This window comes from Eucalyptus grandis, chromosome 3 (assembly GCF_016545825.1).
Source record: "Eucalyptus grandis isolate ANBG69807.140 chromosome 3, ASM1654582v1, whole genome shotgun sequence".
Taxonomy (NCBI): domain Eukaryota; kingdom Viridiplantae; phylum Streptophyta; class Magnoliopsida; order Myrtales; family Myrtaceae; genus Eucalyptus; species Eucalyptus grandis.
This window is the reverse complement of record NC_052614.1, coordinates 59,650,522-59,669,814: the sequence shown is the minus strand read 5'-3', so window position 1 is coordinate 59,669,814 and position 19,293 is coordinate 59,650,522.

Here is a 19,293-nt window from a genome sequence, read left to right as displayed (position 1 = left end):
AGGATTTTTTTTTAAAAGGGCACCTAGAAAAAAGATATAGCTTAAAAATCTTGATACCATTCGGATATAACAAATTATAAGAATAAATATATTTGCCAGGTTTTCTAAAATTTTGTAAACTGAAGGTCTTAAAAATGTCAGTTCAGTAAGTAAAAAAATAATCATAATTAAATGTTAAGATAATACCAATTACTTATGTTTCACGTGAAAATTTTAATTTTTCAAAAAAAAAAAATTTAAAGTTCGTCTATATAATCTATGAAGAAAGTGATAGAGAGGACTACAGAATAGATATATTGATTGAGTTATTAGTTGTTTGATTGGATTTTAAAAATTATTATAATTTTCTCTATTTATATATGTATTAACAAAATTTTCAATATAGTATCGTAGGGAAAAGATCATAAAAATTGAAGGCTTTCTTCTTATTATACAAAATATTAGTTTTACTTATATGCACGCGCAAAAAAAAAAAAAAAAAAAAATGTGCTGCATTCCAAAAATTTACTTAAACGGATGATATTATTTTAAAAAATAATTATGTTATCAGACGCTTCAAATAATCTAACTATTCTACGCAACAATAAAAGCAAAAGTCAATATCGTCTCGTCTCTTACCAAGTTCGACAATTGGCAATTTTGGTAGAGTATTCTTTTAAATTAAATATATGGAGTTCTCATTTGACTTGGGCGACTACAAATTGTCCGTGAAATAATGCATGTTTGTCGTTTTATTTCTTCTGAAAATGATAGCTTGCCATTTGTCGAACTTCCCCTTATGCTCAATTTATGCATGTACGTTTTCGCTTCCCATGACCACATCCATAGCATGAACCATGGATGCATAACCATGATTTTACGGATCCCCTTCGAAGTTGGGTCCATCCACATTGGCTTAGCTAGAAGATGGGTGAATTATCCCAAAAAAAAAAAAAAATTAATAAAAGAAAAAGACACACGGAGTGCTAAAATTTGGCACGAATGGACACTTAAGTGCCAAAAAAAAAAAAACAGATCAATTAAGGCCCTGTTTGGTAACCATCTAAACATGACCAAATTCTGATTTTTTGTTCCCGAGAATCGCTTTGAAATTTGAGAATCGCGTTTGGTAAAAATTTTTGTTCCTTGGAACAAATTTGTTCCTAGAAACAGATTGAGAGTGGAATCAAGAATAAAAAAAAAAGTTAATTCTTGTTCCGAGAATAAATTTGATAATTAACCACCGGCCGTGGTGGCTTCACTGGCAAGTCTTCTCCATCGTAGGGGGACCCATTGACCCCTTCTCGAAGGGCAAGGGTTCGACTCGCCGTGGAGACGCTTAGCGTCTTACTCGTTCCGCGGGGGTGGTGGGTCCTCCTGTGGGGACCTAGGGTTTACTCCAGCCGCCTGTGACGTACGGGGTTTCCCTGGGTCATAAAAAAAAAAACAACAAATTTGAGAATAAAAAACCAACACTTATTCTTCTTCCCTTTGACCATCTTGCGATCGCCGTCCACCCCCGTCCGCCGCCGCCTGCCGCCGTCCACCAGTGGCCAGGCGGGCCTCGCCCAGCCCCGCTAGTGGCCAAGCGGGCCTTGCCCAGCCCCAGTGAGGCCCGCCTAGCCACTGGCGAGGCTGGGCAAGCCTTGCAACACCCAACCCCGGTGGCCAAGCGAGCCTCACCCATCCGGCGAGGCTCGCCTAGCCTCGCCGGTGGTCGCAGCCTCACCCGGCTCCCGGCGAGGCCGCCCGGCCACCGGCGAGGCTCGGCCTCGCCAAATCTAGCGAGGTCGAGCCTTGGTGGGGCTAGGCGAGCCTTACCTAGCTGCCAGCGAGGCTCAACCGACGAGGGCTGGCCTCGCCGAGGGCTGGCAACACTCCGGTGAGGTCGGCCACCCTTGTTTGACCGATCGTTTGTCCGGCGACCAGCCACAAGAAGAAGAAGAAGAATAGGAGAAAAAGGGAAAAAAGAAGAAGAGAAAAAAGTAAAAAAATTATTTAAATATTAAAAGAAATTGATTTGGATTAGAATCAATGAGCATGGTACCAAACACAACTCTATTACGTAATCAGAAATTTTGAACAGTTACCAAACGTGTTCTTTTACTTAGAATCAGTTTCCGGGAACGGAATAAAAAATAATCATTTCTGGTCAAAATTTGTTCCCAGGAAGAGAATCATTACCAAACGCGCCCTAAGTGTCAATGATGAGAAAATCAAGCCAAAATGCCGACGTGGTGATCTTCCGGCAAGCCTAATGTAAAAAGATATTGTTTTGCACATTAATGTAACTAGACGAGTGCCAAAATGACGTCGTTTTGCTACCGACGTGGTAAATAATTAATATAAAAATTAATTAAATTAAATTTAAAACCAATTTTTTTTTTAAAAAAAAAAGGAGGAAGGGAGGAGGAAGATGAATAGTAGGCGACGGTTGAGGGCTCAGCCCTTGCTGCTGCCACCGTCCCACCGTCGCTGAGAAGTTGGGGGGAGGGTCGGTCGGGGTCGTCGAGCCCTGGTTGAAGGTCGGTGACCATAGTCAACTGGCGGCGAGGGCTTGCGAGCCCTCTCCCAGATTTGTGGTGAGGGTCACGGCCCTCCCCCAAATCCGATGAGGGTCAGGCACTTACCCTAGCCGACCCTCCCCCCACCTTCTTGGCAATGATAGGCCCTCAGCCATTGCGTGCTGTTCATCTTCCTCAGTCCTTGCTTCCTACTTCTTCTTCTTAAATTTTTTTAATTTGGTTTTAAATTTAATTTAATTAATTTTTATATTAAGATTCGAATTGTGCCCAAATGAAGTTACTTTTGTGTTTACTTAGTGAGCCGATCTCGGCGAGCTATGTAAGAGAGCAAAATTAAAAAAAAAAAATTGCAATGTAGAATTTCCCGCAAGATTCGACTCAAGTGTCTCATTTAAAAAAAAAAAAAAAAAAAAAATGACGCTTGAGTGTTACCTTCCTAACTTTTGATACTTGAGTGTCTCATTGTGCCAAGTTTTGGTACTTAGGGTGTTCTTTTACCTCAAAAGAATTAAGAGAACATTACTCAAAAAAATCATAAACCTATTGTAATTATATCATTTATGTTATAAATTGAAAAAATTCAGTCTTAATCTGCTGGATGGACTAAATTGATATAATTACAAATGATTCATGATTGAATTTGCCAAAAAAAAAAAAAAAAAGATTTAGGATTGAATTGACACAATTACAATATGTTTATGATTTTTTTTGAGTAATTTTCTCTTAATTCTTTTGAAACATTTAAGGCCACGATGAAACATCCTAGGGCTCCAATCCTCATTTTCCTATTATTTGAATTCTTGACATGTGTTGGACTTACATGTCAAGTATTTGTCTTTGGGTGACTTGAAGTTTTAAATGAAAAAAATTAGATTTTCATTTTTCCTTTCAAAATAAGTGTATTAGAAGTTCTAAAATTTATTGCAATAACGCAATCTAGTTGCCAAACTTTTAAAAGCACAACCAAGCCGTATCACTTGTTGAGTTGATATAATCAAGGCATTCCATTAACTCGTTCCGATTTGGCTAATAGAGGGACTTAATTGCATCATTTAAAAAAAAAATAAGTTTTAGGATTTGGTTAAATGTTTTGAAAGTTTTAGCATTGATTGGACTTTGGAGAAAGGTTTTAGGATTGCACTTATCCCTCATTCTAAATTCATGTAATTCTACTTGTTTCGAGCTACTAACGTGCTTTTTTTTTTTTATCACACTTAATGTGACGGCCCAAGTGGCAGTGCAAGGGAAGGAGGGATGGCGGTGTATCCGCGCCTCGGTCCTCGAACGTGGGCAGGGAAGGAGCGCGTCTTTTCTCCCACATTGCATAAGAAGGGAGGTCTGGGCTAATTTATAAGCTTAGGTTCATTTATCTATACATACGCGTTCTGAGAGAAAAGATCATGGTTGGGATGGCGGTGCCTTGGAGCCAGTGCAGGTGACCCATAGGAAACAAAACCTTGAGGGAGGTTGTGCGACTATAATGAGGCGTATGTACTGTCACGCCCCGATCTTCGAAGATGCGCCAATCCTTCTACTTGGTCAATTTTAAAGTGCGATATCTCAGGACTAAGTATCGCCGACCCTTTCTTTTCATTTACGCATACGGAAGCAGTTATGAATCCCCAGACAATAAAACAATGTGATAGAAAAGCAAGTCATATTTTCCATAGTATTGAAATTCACAACTACACTTTTTATTAATAGCACAACTCATAGTATATTTACGATACTATTTACAGCAAACAAGTCTCACACCTATCTATACTAAGACAGGGTTCACAAAAGGGATGGGGTCTCAATCCACATCCTGGTTATACTCAAAATCCCTCTCTAGGTCATCTTCTTCTTTAAAAGTCTTTCTCCTCTTCAGGTTCCTCTTCCTTAGCTTCTCCTCAGGGTCCTAAAATGGTTATTCAATAACCAATGAGATCACGTATCAGCAAGTTCTACCCCCTAAGACTCGATTAGTAAACCAATACACCTTAGGCTGCCTAAGCACATCACGAGTCAGAAGACTTACCTCGGCCTCAGTTCCTTCCTGCAAGTTAGTATATACATCAAATATACATCATCACATCACATCACCCAATCAAATCGAATCATCGATCAATCGACCTAGTCGATTACATGTCATCCAAATTATCTCTTGATCGACCCCTTACATACTTTCTATAAGTCTGATAAACATCCAAGACTACTCACCCTAGGTGATATATAGATAGTATGTTATCTTATCTCTAGACGACATATAGAGTCATCGAGCTATCAAATCATACCGTACTGTCTCCAGATGCTCCGTAGAGTCATCGAGCCGGTAGATCATACCGTCCTCTCTCAAGATGACATATAAAGTCATCGAGCCGGTATACACACAATTTATCATACCGTACTGTCTCCAGATGCTCCGTAGAGTCATTGAGCCAGTAGATCATACCATCCTGTCTCAAGATGCTCTGTGAAGTCATCGAGCCGGTATACACACAATTTATCATACCGTACTGTCTCCAGATGCTCCGTAGAGTCATCGAGCCGGTATACACTCAATTTATCATACCGTACTGTCTCCAAATGCTCCGTGGAGTCATCGAACCGGTATACATGTCATTCCAAGCAAACAATCAAATAAACAATTTTATCCTTTTCGATAAAATGTCGTGTGTGGGTACACGATCGGCCCTAGCCCAAAATATAATAATCTCCTTTTTATAAATCCCACCATTTTCTATATTCCACTAAAACATTTTTGGTATCATTAACTGATGCCCAGTTAATTTCCAATTAATTTTCCAAGATTATTTAAAGTAATTCCCAAATAAATCATTTTCGCACAAAATAAAACTCAATTAAATAAACGGACTGCACCACGACAATCAGCATAAAATTCTGATCACCGACCATCCCGTTTGAATATTTGGAAAATAAATAATTAAATAATTAATTTCGAAAATTAAATAATTAATTATAAAAAAATCCAATTTAGGCTCGTAATGCCGAATTGGACGCCGAGACGAGCCCGGAAAATTATCGAGACTCATTCCATAAATAACATGGCATGTCTACTTGCTAATGTCTATTTCTAACCACCTAACATGCATCATTAAGTCTCTAATTTAGTTGATCTAAACTAATCTAACCACCTAATTGCATTTAATTAAACATGACCAACCTTAAGTATAATTAGCAAACTAAGAAAGCAATAGTGAGTAAAACTCACTTGGTTAAAAGCGAGAACCAGGAGACCGCGATGGCAACACGACGGCGGCCGAAATCGGGCTTTCGACGACACCGGCGGGCTTGGACCGGGCCTTAAACTTGGCCCAACAAATCTCAGCTCAAGCTGAGACTTGTTGCTGAATTGGGCTTGACTTCACGGGCTTGGGCCTCAAAATTGCGTGCTTGGACTGCTGACTTCTTGGGCCAATGTTGGGCTAGACCAAGGATGGGCTTCAACTGTGAGCTGATGGTAGGGATTGCTTGCTGAAGACTTGGGCTAAACGATTAAGCAGCAAAGGCCCTTGTTGGGCCACAAAAATTTGTTGGATCCGTGGGCTTTGCTGGGCCCAAAGGCTGAGGATGGACCGCAAGTGAGGAAACATGTGGGCGACTTCACGCGGGGAGACTTCGCTGGCCGAACTGCTGCTCGTGAAGTTAAAATGGCTGAGCTGGCGTCTGCACGAGGGAGAAAGAAGCTGACCGGCGTGGCTATGGACGAATGGCAGGGGACGTCGAGCTGCTTCGTGAGTGGATTGGCACGCGGTAGAAGGGAGAATCCGAAGTGGAGATGGGCTGTCTTCGGTGAGTGGGCTTTGTGGCAGAGGAGGGCGGCTCGCTGGCGTGAAGATGGGGTCAACAGTGAAACTTCGTGAAGAGGAATGTTGACCGAAGAAGTGCGCAGGCAGCCATGAAGCGAAACAGAGAGATGGAGATGCGTGGAGAGAAGGCGCGGAGACTGAGCAGAACAAAGCAACGAAGCCGTTGATGCTGAGGCAACGTGTGCTAATGAACGTGCGGTAGAGGGGGAGTCAACAATGGGGAGAGCTTCACTAATTATTGACCCAAGGTCGCTGGACTAAAGACGCGTGGAGGCAAGCGTCGATGTTGGAGCAGCTTCTGCCGTGAGCTGTCTCGACCGAGTGGAGCTGGACGAATCGCAGCAGCTTCAGTCAACACCTGTGGACTTCGCTTGAAGAATTTCACTGAAGTTGACCAAGAAAGCAAAAGATGGTGGAGCAGAAATGAGCTGGCTGCGCGAGAGGAGCAAACGACGAAGGGAGAGAGAAGGATCGTGGGGCTGAGTCTTTGGTGGAAATTACAGAGAAAATGGACGCTCAATCGACTTGAATTTTCGCTGCCTTTGCTCTCCTTTGTTGGTCACGCACGGGAGGGAGAGAAAGAGAGAATGGAGGGTCCCTTTAGCTTGATCTTTCCACAAAATATCTCCCACACTCACTCTAGGCCAAGTATTTATTCCTTGGCTGCCATTGAACCACCCAGCTCCTTCTTGGACATGTGAATTGGTCCAAAATGGCTAGGGTAAGGGGGGTTTCAAATTTTAAAATCATGGTTTCAAATTGGACACTCATCCCATCTCAATTTCATCTCAAATTGGCCTCCACAAATTCAATTGACCTCTCAAGGCCTCAATCTCATCCTCTATGTCCCCCCCATCATTTTCAAGCATAAATTCCACCATTAAATCAATTTAAAGTCCAAATTAATGCAGTCCTCCTTTATATCCGAATTTCACAATTTTTCGAGACATCTATTTCTTCGACAATTTCCCAAATTCGACATCCAATTTGATATAGAAAAAGTCTGCATAATTTCTATAGGTCCCCTTCGCCTTATAGCTCAGATTGAAAGTCGAAAATCTCTTCAATTCGGCTGATCTGAATTTCTGTTAAATTTCCACGACGTCCGAATCGATTTTCCGTAAAAATCCCGGAATCTCCGAAAAATCTTCTGAGACTAAATCAACGTTCCTAAAATAGCTCGTGACACCACAGAACTTTCGATTTCTGAAATCGGGTTTGAATTCACGGTTAATTTCCATTCGACGCATTTTTAGCGTCACCTAGGCTACCAAGTAACTTTGAGAACTTTTCAGTGTAAATGACCCGTGATCGATTTTCTTCGAGCCACAATGAACCCACTCGACTCAATGACGACTCTCGATTGTCGTGAAAATCTCAATGGTTCAAATATAGACACAGGGTACCAAAACAATAATAAAATCAGTCTAGTATTGGTCAACGAGAATTTTCCAATTTAGTGGTGTCACCCACGATTAGCCACACATCTCAATCGAACCAACATATATCTGATCTCAAATCGATTTATATATGTGCCGTAATGGTCTCGACAGATGAGCACGGTCAAGAAGTCGATTCATGGTCAAATTCTCAAATCTATTTGCCTTAAAATTCTTAATGGCTTCCCCAGATAGTCTAGTTATCTCGAGAGTGATTAGCTCTGAGAATAGCCCTATAGGCGCGTTAATGAAATGCCCGATTTATTCAGCAGAAAACATGGTTGAAAATCTAGGATGTCACAACTTTTCCTCTCTTATAAAAATTTCGTTCTCGAAATTTAAACCTTTACCAATCCTTAAACGGAAAGGTGGGGGTATCGTTGTCTCATCTAGTCTCACTTTCCCCGGTTGCTTCTTCAGTCCCGTGGCATTGTTAGACCACTTTGACCAAGGGGATCTTCTTGATACACCGAATCTGATCTTTCTGATCCACAAGCTGAACCGAACTTTTCATGTACGACACTCTGTCGTCCACGCCTAATTCTTCAAGATTTAGCACGTGGGTCGTGTTAGGCTCATATGTCCTCAACATCGACACATGAAAGACATCATGCACTTGCGCTAACCTCGGCAGCAATGCAAGACAATACGATAGGATCCCGATTCTTCTTAGAATCTCAAAGGGACCTACGTACTTCGATTTCAGTTTTCCCTCATTGTTGAAATGCAAGGTATCCCTCATTGGTGACACTTTTAGAAAGGTGTACTCACCAATTTAGAACTTTTAGGGCCTTTAATGCTCAACAATTTAATTATTCTGGCAACACTGAGCAGTCTAAAATCTTATTCTGATCACGACAACTGCAATCATTGACTGCTAAATTGACCCTGAGCATGTGATCTTTCTTTCTCTGATCTCATCTCAACAAACTGAAGTTCTACACACTCTGCTCTGTTCTGCCTTAAAAGGAACTATCTGACTGATTTGTTGAAACTGGAACCTCGGTTCTAGATCCGATATAAGTTCATCACTAGTACTCCACACAGACGAACTACCTGACACACATACACTTCTACCTGCCTATTTCAATCAAGATCTTTTCATACTGCACTGAAGTGAATCAACTTCATCAGTCTATCAACCCCTATCCAAAATGGATCATTGCTTCTTTGATTCCCTAACAAGCTAGTCACAAGGTTCATCTTAACATACTTCCATTCCCACTCGAAATTCTCGCGTGACTATAAAAGTCCTCCCAGCTTGCATTACTGAATTCCCACTTACTAACACATCTGGCACTTGCAACCTGTTCGGCGATATCTATTCTTATATCGATCTACCATTAAGCTTACGCTGATTCTGACCTACCTCGCACTATATGGTCAAATACTGCAACTATTATAGTGAATCCCTGATAAGGTCTCCTCCTCAAGTTCCATACTGTTTGACTTATCATCACCCACAATACCTCGGCATTTCTGAAATCTGAAAGTCAACCTTTCTTTTACCGGTATCCTCTTATAGGATTTCTTGAACATTTATGTTCATCAACTAAAATGTCCAGATCCTAAACTGGACCTTTGGGTCAATTCTGAGGGTGGCCATAAGGTTTAAAAGGTGGCTTACCTCAAATTTGAAAATTGAACCTCGAGCTCTCTCGAGTAAATTGCACTCCTTGATCACCATATGTGCAACTAAAGACTTTTGATTCAGTGCACTTACGACTTAATTCGTCTTTCTAGGGTGACACAAGACATAACAATCACAGTTCTTCTAAAATTCTAATTCATAATGCTGTTTCCGATATAACTTTCTTCCTGATTCCCAACTGATGACATCCTATTCTCAAGTCGACCCTTGTAAGTATCGACACTTTTTGTAACTGATCATGCATATCGTTGATCTTTGGCAATGAACACTTGTTCTTTATTGTCACTCGATCGAGTTAACCATAGTCGATGCATACTCGTAATGAACCGTCTTTATTTTTCTCACAAACAAAACTAATATTTCCCCAAAGTAATGCACTAATATGCATGAATTCCTTATTCAATAGTTGTATCACATTGCAACAACACTTCATTACAACAAAAGCTCATCGAGCCAAACCTTTATATTATATATATATATATATAGTATCAAAGTTATACATAGGCAAACCCATTAAGTACAACTATAGTCAGAGATTCATTTTCCTACCACTTTATTACAACAACGGAAATTTCACAACCTTCACTCGAAATCCCGCTGCTCTACTCTGATAAAAAAAACACCTCAAAAACATTCTTCCTTTGCTCGGTGCCTAGTCAGTCCATTCCTGTTCTTTTCGTCATCCCAGTGGTGTTCTATCTGTGGTGCTTTCCCTTTGTCCAGTCCTTCGGTGATGGCGTACACCGTACCCTGAATTGATGGTCTCAGCTAACCTCCTTGCGACGCGTTCTGAGGTTCATACCCTCTGATTTGTCCCAAAGGTGGCGGTGGCGGCAACTGAGGTTGTCCTCTTCGCTTTCTAGGACAGTCTCTGGCTATGTGGCCCTGTTGGCCACACTTAAAACAAGTGTCTGTCCTTCAAGGGCACTGGTTCGGTCCATGTCGACTTCCACAAGCGCGACATAAATCATTCCTACTTGGCCCAAACTTTCCAACTCCACCCTTCCCATTGGACGGGATATGAAATCTATTTCCAAGCATGGGTCTTTTTCCTTGACGGATATTCTCTCGATGGGAGCTAAACCTCGATCCAGATGAAGCAGCTTGTTCATTCAATCCTCACTCTATCATCTGGGCTCGCCGATAAACATCTCTATAATCTTTCAAGTCCCATGGTAGCAGAGGTTGTTTCAATTCAACACAAAGACCGTTTTTGAACTTCTAATCTTTCTCTTCAGGGTCTTCTATCAGTTTAGGAGCATACTGTGATAGTTCTGCGAATTTGACCCCATACTGGTCAACTGTCATGCTCCCTTGGCGGAGACGGTAGAACTCCTCTATCTTTTGTTCCGAAGCAGTACTCGAAAAGTATTGATCATTAAAGGTGCTAAGGAAGGTGTCCCACACTTGGACCACACCTTCCGGGAATACTATATCCTTGGTGGATCTCCACCATATATTGGCGTTACCTTGAAGTCGGTACACAGCTAGTAACACCTTTTCCTCCTCATTGCACATCAGAAATGCAAATGCCTTTTCCAAATCCTGTACCCACAGAGACGCGGCCTCAGGGTCTCCGGTACCCATGAATTTTGGTGGATTCATCTTTAAGAATTGATCCAGTGACTGGTGAATCAGCCTCCCAGCGGCCACAACTCCTGGTAGTATTTTAGCAGGGGCGACGGCAAGTGCAACTGCGATTGTAGCAGCAGGTACGGTGGCAGCTGCGGCAGCAATAGCAGCGTTGGTAGCGGCAGTGGTGGTGGCTTCAACAGCGGCAATAAAGGCGGCAGTTTGATCTCGGGCCTGTTGCCCCATCATCTCCCGCATAGCATCTAGACCCTGGTTGATTCCGACAATTCCTTGTTCACCTGGGGTTGCTACCCCAACACCAACAGGAGGTGGTGCTACTCTAATATCTACAACAGGTGGAATCATTCCACTCGCGCTAGCCTGTGCTGGTGCTCGACCACGGCCTCCTCGGGTACCGACTCTAGTCGGTGCTCTTCCCCGAGTCACGGCCCTGCTGGCCCTCTTTGCAGGAGTCCTCAGCTCCTGATCGCTCATAGTGTCACTTTAAACAACTGACACCTGCTTCCAATTCAACACCGAATTAGAAACAGAACGATTCAAACGACAAACAATTTTAGCACTCAGCTAACACAGACATGCATCCGTATGAATTTAAAGGCATTTCCTACCAATTATCCCATGGTCAACACTCCTTATCACTCCAATCTTGAACTTGGCTCTGATACCACAAGAAAGGGATGTCACGCCCCGATCTTCGGAGACGCGCCCATCCTTCTACTTGGTCAATTTTAAAGTGTGATATCCCAGGACTAAGTATCGCCAACCATTTCCATTCATTTACGCATACGGAAGCAGTTATGAATCCCCAGACAATAAAACAATGTGATAGAAAAGCAGGTCATGTTTTCCATAGTATTGAAATTCACAACTACACTTTTTATTAATAGCACAACTCATAGTATATTTACGATACTATTTACAGCAAACAAGTCTCACACCTATCTATACTAAGACAGGGTTCACAAAAGGGATGGGGTCTCAATCCACATCCTGGTTATACTCAAGATCCCTCTCTAGGTCATCTTCTTCTTTAAAAGTCTTTCTCCTCTTCAGGTTCCTCTTCCTTAGCTTCTCCTCAGGGTCCTAAAATGGTTATTCAATAACCAATGAGACCACGTCTCAGCAAGTTCTACCCCCTAAGACTCGATTAGTAAACCAATACACCTTAGGCTGCCTAAGCACATCACGAGTCAGAAGACTTACCTCGGCCTCAGTTCCTTCCTGCAAGTTAGTATATACATCAAATATACATCATCACATCACATCACCCAATCAAATCGAATCATCGATCAATCGACCTAGTCGATTACATGCCATCCAAATTATCTCTTGATCGACCCCCTTACATACTTTCTATAAGTCCGATCAACATCCAAGACTACTCACCCTAGGTGATATATAGATAGTATGTTATCTTATCTCTAGACGACATATAGAGTCATCGAGCTATCAAATCATACCGTACTGTCTCCAGATGCTCCGTAGAGTCATCGAGCCGGTAGATCATACCGTCCTGTCTCAAGATGACATATAAAGTCACCGAGCCGGTATACACACAATTTATCATACCGTACTGTCTCCAGATGCTCCGTAAAGTCATTGAGTCGGTAGATCATACTGTCCTATCTCAAGATGCTCCGTGGAGTCATCGAGCCGGTATACACACAATTTATCATATCGTATTGTCTCTAAATGCTCCGTAGAGTCATCGAGCCGGTATACACACAATTTATCATACCGTACTGTCTCCAGATGCTCCGTGGAGTCATCGAGCCGGTATGCATGTCATTCCAAGCAAACAATCAAATAATTAATTTTATCATTTTCGATAAAATGTCGTGTGTGCGTACACGATCGGCCCTAGCCAAAATATAATAATCTCCTTTTTATAAATTCCACCATTTTCTGTATTCCACTAAAACATAAACATTTTTGGTATCATTAACTGATGCCCGGTTAATTTCCAATTAATTTTCCAAGATTATTTTAAATAATTCCCAAATAAATCATTTTCGCACAAAATAAAACTCCATTAAATAAATGGACTACACCACAACAATCAGCATAAAATTCTGATCACCGGCCATCCCATTTGAATATTTGGAAAAATAAATAATGAAATAATTAATTTCGAAAATTAAATAAATAATTATAAAAAAAAATCCAATTTAGGCCCGTAATGCCGAATTGGACGCCAAGACGAGCCCAAAAATTACCGAGACTCGTTCCATAAATAACATGGCATGTCTACTTGCTAATATCTATTTCTAACCACCTAACATGCATCATTAAGTCTCTAATTTAATTGATCTAAACTAATCTAACCACCTAATTGCATTTAATTAAACCTGACCAACCTTAAGTATAATTAGCAAACTATGAAAGCATTAGTTAGTAAAACTCACTTGATTAAAAGCGAGAACCGGGAGACCGCGACGGCGATGCGACGGCGGCCGAAATCGGGCTTTCGACGACACCGGCGGGCTTGGACCGGGCCTTAAACTTGGCCCAACAAATCTCAGCTCAAGCTGAGACTTGTTGCTGAATTGGGCTTGACTTCACGAGCTTGGGCCTTAAAATCGCGGGCTTGGACTGCTGACTTTTTGGGCCAATGTTGGGCTGGACCAAGGATGGGCTTCAACTGCGAGCTGATGGTGGGGGCTGCTTACTGAAGACTTGGGCCAAACGATTAAGCAGCAAAGGCCCTTGTTGGGCCACAAAAATTTGTTGGATCCGTGGGCTTTGCTGGGCCCAAAGGTTGAGGATGGACCGCAAGTGGGGAAACAGGTGGGCCACTTCATGCGGGGAGACTTCGCTGGCCGAACTGCTGCTCGTGAAGTTAAAATGGTTGAGCTGGCGTCTACACAAGGGAGAGAGAAGCTGACCGGCGTGGCTATGGACGAATGGCAGGGGACGTCGAACTGCTTCATTAGTGGACTGGCACGCGGTAGAAGGGACAAACCGAAGTGGAGATGGGCTATCTTTAGTGAGTGGGCTACATGGCAGAGGAGGGCGGCTCGCTGGCGTGAGGATGGGGTCAACAGTGAAACTTCGTGAAGAGGAATGTTGACCGAAGAAGTGCGCTGGTAGCCATGAAGTGAAACAGAGAGATGGAGATGCTTGGAGAGAAGGCGTGGACACTGAGCAGAACAAAGCAACGAAGCCGTTGATGCTGAGGCGGTGTGGGCTAATGAACGTGCGGTAAAAGGGGAGTCAACAATGGGGAGAGCTTCACTGATTATTGACCCAAGCTCGCTGGACTAAAGACGCGTGGAGGCAAGCATCAATGTTGGAGCAGCTTCTGCCATGAGCTGTCTCGACCGAGTGGAGCTGGACGAATCGCAGCAACTTCAGTCAACACCTGTGGACTTCGCTTGAAGAATTTCACTGAAGTTGACCAAGAAAGCAAAAGATGGTGGAGCAGGGATGAGCTGGCCGCGCGAGAGGGGCAAACGGCGAAGGGAGAGAGAAGGATCGTGGGGCTGAGTCTTTGGTGGAAATTACAGAGAAAATGGACGCTCAATCGACTTGAAGTTTCGCTGCCTCTGCTCTCCTTTGCTGGTCACTCTCGGGAGGGAGAGAAAGAGAGAATGGAGGGTCCCTTTAGCTTGATCTTTCCACAAAATATCTCCCACACTCACTCTAGGCCAAGTATTTATTCCTTGGCTGCCATTAAACCACCCAACTCCTTCTTGGACATGTGAATTGGTCCAAAATGGCTAGGGTAGGGGGGTTACGAATTTTAAAATCATGGTTTCAAATTGGACACTCATCCCATCTCAATTTCATCTCAAATTGGCATCTACAAATTCAATTGACCTCTCAAGGCCTCAATCTCATCCTCTATGTCTCCCCCATCATTTTCAAGCATAAATTCCACCATTAAATCAATTTAAAGTCCAAATTAATGCAGTCCTCCTTTAAATCCGAATTTCACAATTTTTCGAGACATCTATTTCTTCGACAATTTCCCAAATTCGACGTCCAATTTGATGTAGAAAAAGTGTCACGCCCCGATCCTCGGGCACGCACACATCCTTCTCACTTGGTCGATTTTATCATGCGATATCCCATGACTATGTATTGCCGACCCTTTTAGTTATTAAGCACATGCGGAAGCAGTTAAAATCCCCAGACAATAAAACGATGGGATAAAAAAGGCAGGGCCATATTTTTCATATCGAAACTTATAACCAAACTTTTATACAAAACACAAACCAGAGCACTTTATAACTTTTTACTCTAAACTCTATTCACATCAAAATGGAGACCTCAAAAGAAGATAGAATCTCAGTCGAATTGGGCTGTACTCAAGGCCCCTCTAAGGATTATCTTCTTCTTTCAAAAATCATTCTCCTTAGATTTCACCTCCGAGTTCTCCTTCTCAGACTTCTCCTCCTCAGCTCCTCATCGGGGTCTTGAAATGATTTCCCCAAACCGGGATTAAACTACGTCTCAGCGAGTTCTACCCCACTAAGCCTCAATTAGTAAACCATTATATTATAGGCTGCCTAATCACGCACAGGGCAAAGGACTTACCTTGGCCTCATATCTCACCTGCAAGTCAGTACAATTCACAATAGGCACCCATTTACTCAAAACAAATCGAACCAGTTGATTACATGTCACACAAATCATTCTCCACGGAGGAGTATCTAAAAGCTAGACCACGTGCATTCTCTAGGACGACATTCCAAGTCTCCAAGCCACGTGCCTCGAACCTTGGGCCTACATGCATTCTCTAAGGCAACCTCTTCACCAAGGTGGTACATCAAGTCACCGAGCCATGTGCCATTTTAGATGCTATTTCCGAATACTAGACCCACGTGCATTCTCTAAGGCACTCATTTGCCAAGGTGACGCATCAGATCACCGAGCCACGTGTCCTTTTAGATGCCGTTCTCAAACACTGGACCCACGTGCATTTTCTAAGGTACTCGCTTACCAAAGTGACGCATCAGATCACCGAGCCACGTGTCCTTTTAGATGCCTGGGCCCACGTGCATTCTCTTAGGTGCTATCTCACCAAAGTGATGCATCAATTCACTGAGCCACATGTCCTCTTTCAAGTGATTACCAATCTACTTTCAATACCGACAACCAATGCCCAACGATTTCTCAATCAAATAATTAAATCAACTCAACAAAGCATTATAAATGCTGAATGACATACTTGGCCATTTACCAATCAACAATTCAATCTCAATCAATTCCAATCAATTTAGGGTAAATCCCTAAAATATCACAACTTATTCAATTCCATACAACGTGGAGCTCAAATAAATAAACGGACTGTGCCACGACAATCAACACGAGATTTCGGTTGTCGGCCATCAAAATCTTAATTTCCGAAAAATAAATAAATAATTAATTAATTTCGAAAAATTAGTTAATAAATATTAAAAATTCAATTTAGCACAAAATAAAATCCAATTAAATAAACGGACTTCACCACAGTCATCAGCATAATATTCCAGTCTCGAGCCATCTCAGTTGAATTTTCGGGAAATAAATAATCATTTATTTAATTCCGAAAATTAATATTTAACTACTAAAAATTCCACTTAGGCCTGAAAAGCCTAATTTAAGCCCGATTAGGGTCGGGAAAAATCCCGGGCTACCCTCAATAAATAGTAGACCATGTCTACTTGTTAATTGCACAATCAATTTGTCGAATTCACATCACAATTGGCTAATAAACACTAATCTATACAAATCTAGAGGTGTTAAATGGGTTGCACAACCCATTTATGGACCCATTTATGGTTAAATGGGTCATTAATGGGTCAGGCTTTATCTTATAAAGCATCCATAATAAGTTTTAATGGGTAAACACTAAGATATATGGGTTTTAAACGGGTAAGCTCTCTGACCCGTTTATGACCCGTTTATCAACCCATTTTTCACTCAAAACCTCATTATCTCTCTCTTCTCTTTAATTTTACAATTTCTTTTATAAAAATCAAAATTATAATTATTTTTCTTTCATTTTTTTTTTCTTTTTTTTTTTTTTTTCTTTCTTCTAACTCCGGTCGCCGGCACGGCGCTCGGGCGAGCTCGAGTTCGTCGGATGGCGGCCGGAGGCCTCGCCGACGCCCGGCGAGGCTCGAGCCTCGCCGATCCGGGCGAGACGCGAACTCGCCGGCGTCGGCGAGGCTCGAGCCTCGCCAGATCTAGCTAGGGCGAGCTCGAGCTCGCCCGACGAGGCTCGAGCTCGCCAGATCGGCGAGGCGAAGGCCTCGCCGACGTCCGGCGAGGCTCGAGCTCGCCGATCCGGGCGAGGCGGACTCGCCGACGTCCGCCGAGGCCCGAGCCTCGCCGGATCCGGGCGAGGCGAAGGCCTCGCCGACGTCCGGCGAGGCTCGAGCCTCGCCGATCGGGCGAGGCGGAGGCCTCGCCGACGTTCGCGAGGCCCGAGCCTCACCGATCGCGAGACTCGAACTCGCCGGCGTCGGGCGAGGCTCCAACCTCGCGAGATCCGGCGAGGGGCGAGCTCGAGCTCGCCGACGCGTCGGCGAGCCGGGTGAGCCAGCCGGCTCCCGTGGCCGGTCGCCGGCCGTCGTCGTGGCCGGCGGCCGGCCAATTAAAAATAATTAAAAATGTAATTTTTAAAAATAAAAAATAAAAAAATAATTTTTTTAAAATAAAAAATAATTAAAATTCGATTTTTAAATAATTATTTTTTAAATTTGTATTGTATAAAATCATGTTATCAATACCATTTTATATATATATATATATATATATATATATATATATATATAAGCTTTTTTATGTTTTGTTAAATGGGTCGGGTATGGGTTGGGTATAGGTCGGGTCGGGTATGGGTCAAAAAATTTGCACTGCAATAAATGGGTTATAAACGGGTTAAATGGGTCGCTTTGGGTCGGACCATTTATGACCCGACCCACCCGTTTAACGGGTCTATACAAATCTAACCACCTAATTACATTTAATTAAAACTAAATCAACCTTAAGCATAATTATCAAACTAATATGGGATTAGTGAGTTACTCACCAAATTGCGCGCAAATCGGATCAATCCGACGGGGGCGACGCGAGGAACAACAAACTCCAAAGCAGGCCTCGGGTTCGAGGCCCAGAAACGGCCCAAAACGAGCCCGAAAGGGGCTGGAAACCCACTTCGTGGGTTGCTGCTCCTGGCTGGCCGGAGCTTGTCTAGCGGTTAGGGCGGCGAGGGGAGGCCGGCAGAGGGCAAGGGGAGCTTCGGCGGGTCCGAACGGTGGTCGAGCGGAGCTGGGTGGTGGCCGGAGGCGGATTCGCACGGGAGAGGACGCCTGGGCGCGAGGGGACGGGTGGCAGCGAGCAGCGGGACGGCGGCGAGCGGTGGCCGCGCGGGCGGTGGTGCGTGGGTGGCGATGGTGGCTGCTCCGGTCTTCAGCGAGCTGCTATCTTCTTCTTCCACTTTTGTCTTCAGTCCGTTGGATTGCACAAAGAAGAAGGGAAGAAGGGAGTTCGGTCACGTGGGAAACGGGGGAGAAGAGAGAGGAGAGAGAAGAAGAGAGAGAGAAGAGATAAGGCTTGACCGGTCAAAAGGGAAAGAGAGAGAGAGAGAAGTCGATGGGGGGGGGATCGCACGAAGGGGGAGGGAAAGGGGAGAGGAGAGAGGAGAGAGAGAGAAAAGAATGAAAAAGAAAGAAAAGAAGAGAGAGGAAGAGGGAAAAATAAAATAAAAATACTATAATTATTCTTATTTTATTTCTTTTCTCTTTTCATTTCTATTTCCTTTTAGTCTTCAAATATTTTTTTTTTCCTTCGATAATTTCTTTCTTGAAATTTCGGGCTCGTCAATAAATTGATGAGCAATGAGACAATGTCCTAAAAAAAAAAAAAAAGAACTATGACGCGCTTAAAATTCGATTCTCGAAATCGAGTTCAATTTCGTGATTAAAAATCAATCAGACGTGATTTTAGCCCAATCCAACTAATTAGGTAGCTTTTAGGGATTTTACTGCAGATACATCCCTTAACGGCTTCACCCAATAGGTTAGTTAACTCGTGAGTGATCAGCTCAGAGAAAAAGGGCCATAGGCACGTCGACAAAATGTCCATTTCACTTTATCGAAATGGGGTCGAATTTCAGGATGTCACAAAAAGTCTGCATAATTTCTATAGGTCCCCTTCACCTTATAGCTTAGATTGAAAGTCGAAAATTTCTTTAATTCGGCCGATCTGAATTTCTATTAAATTTCCACAACGTCCGAATCAATTTTCCGTAAAAATCTCGGAATCTCCGAAAAATCTTTTGAGACTAAATCAACGTTCCTAAAATA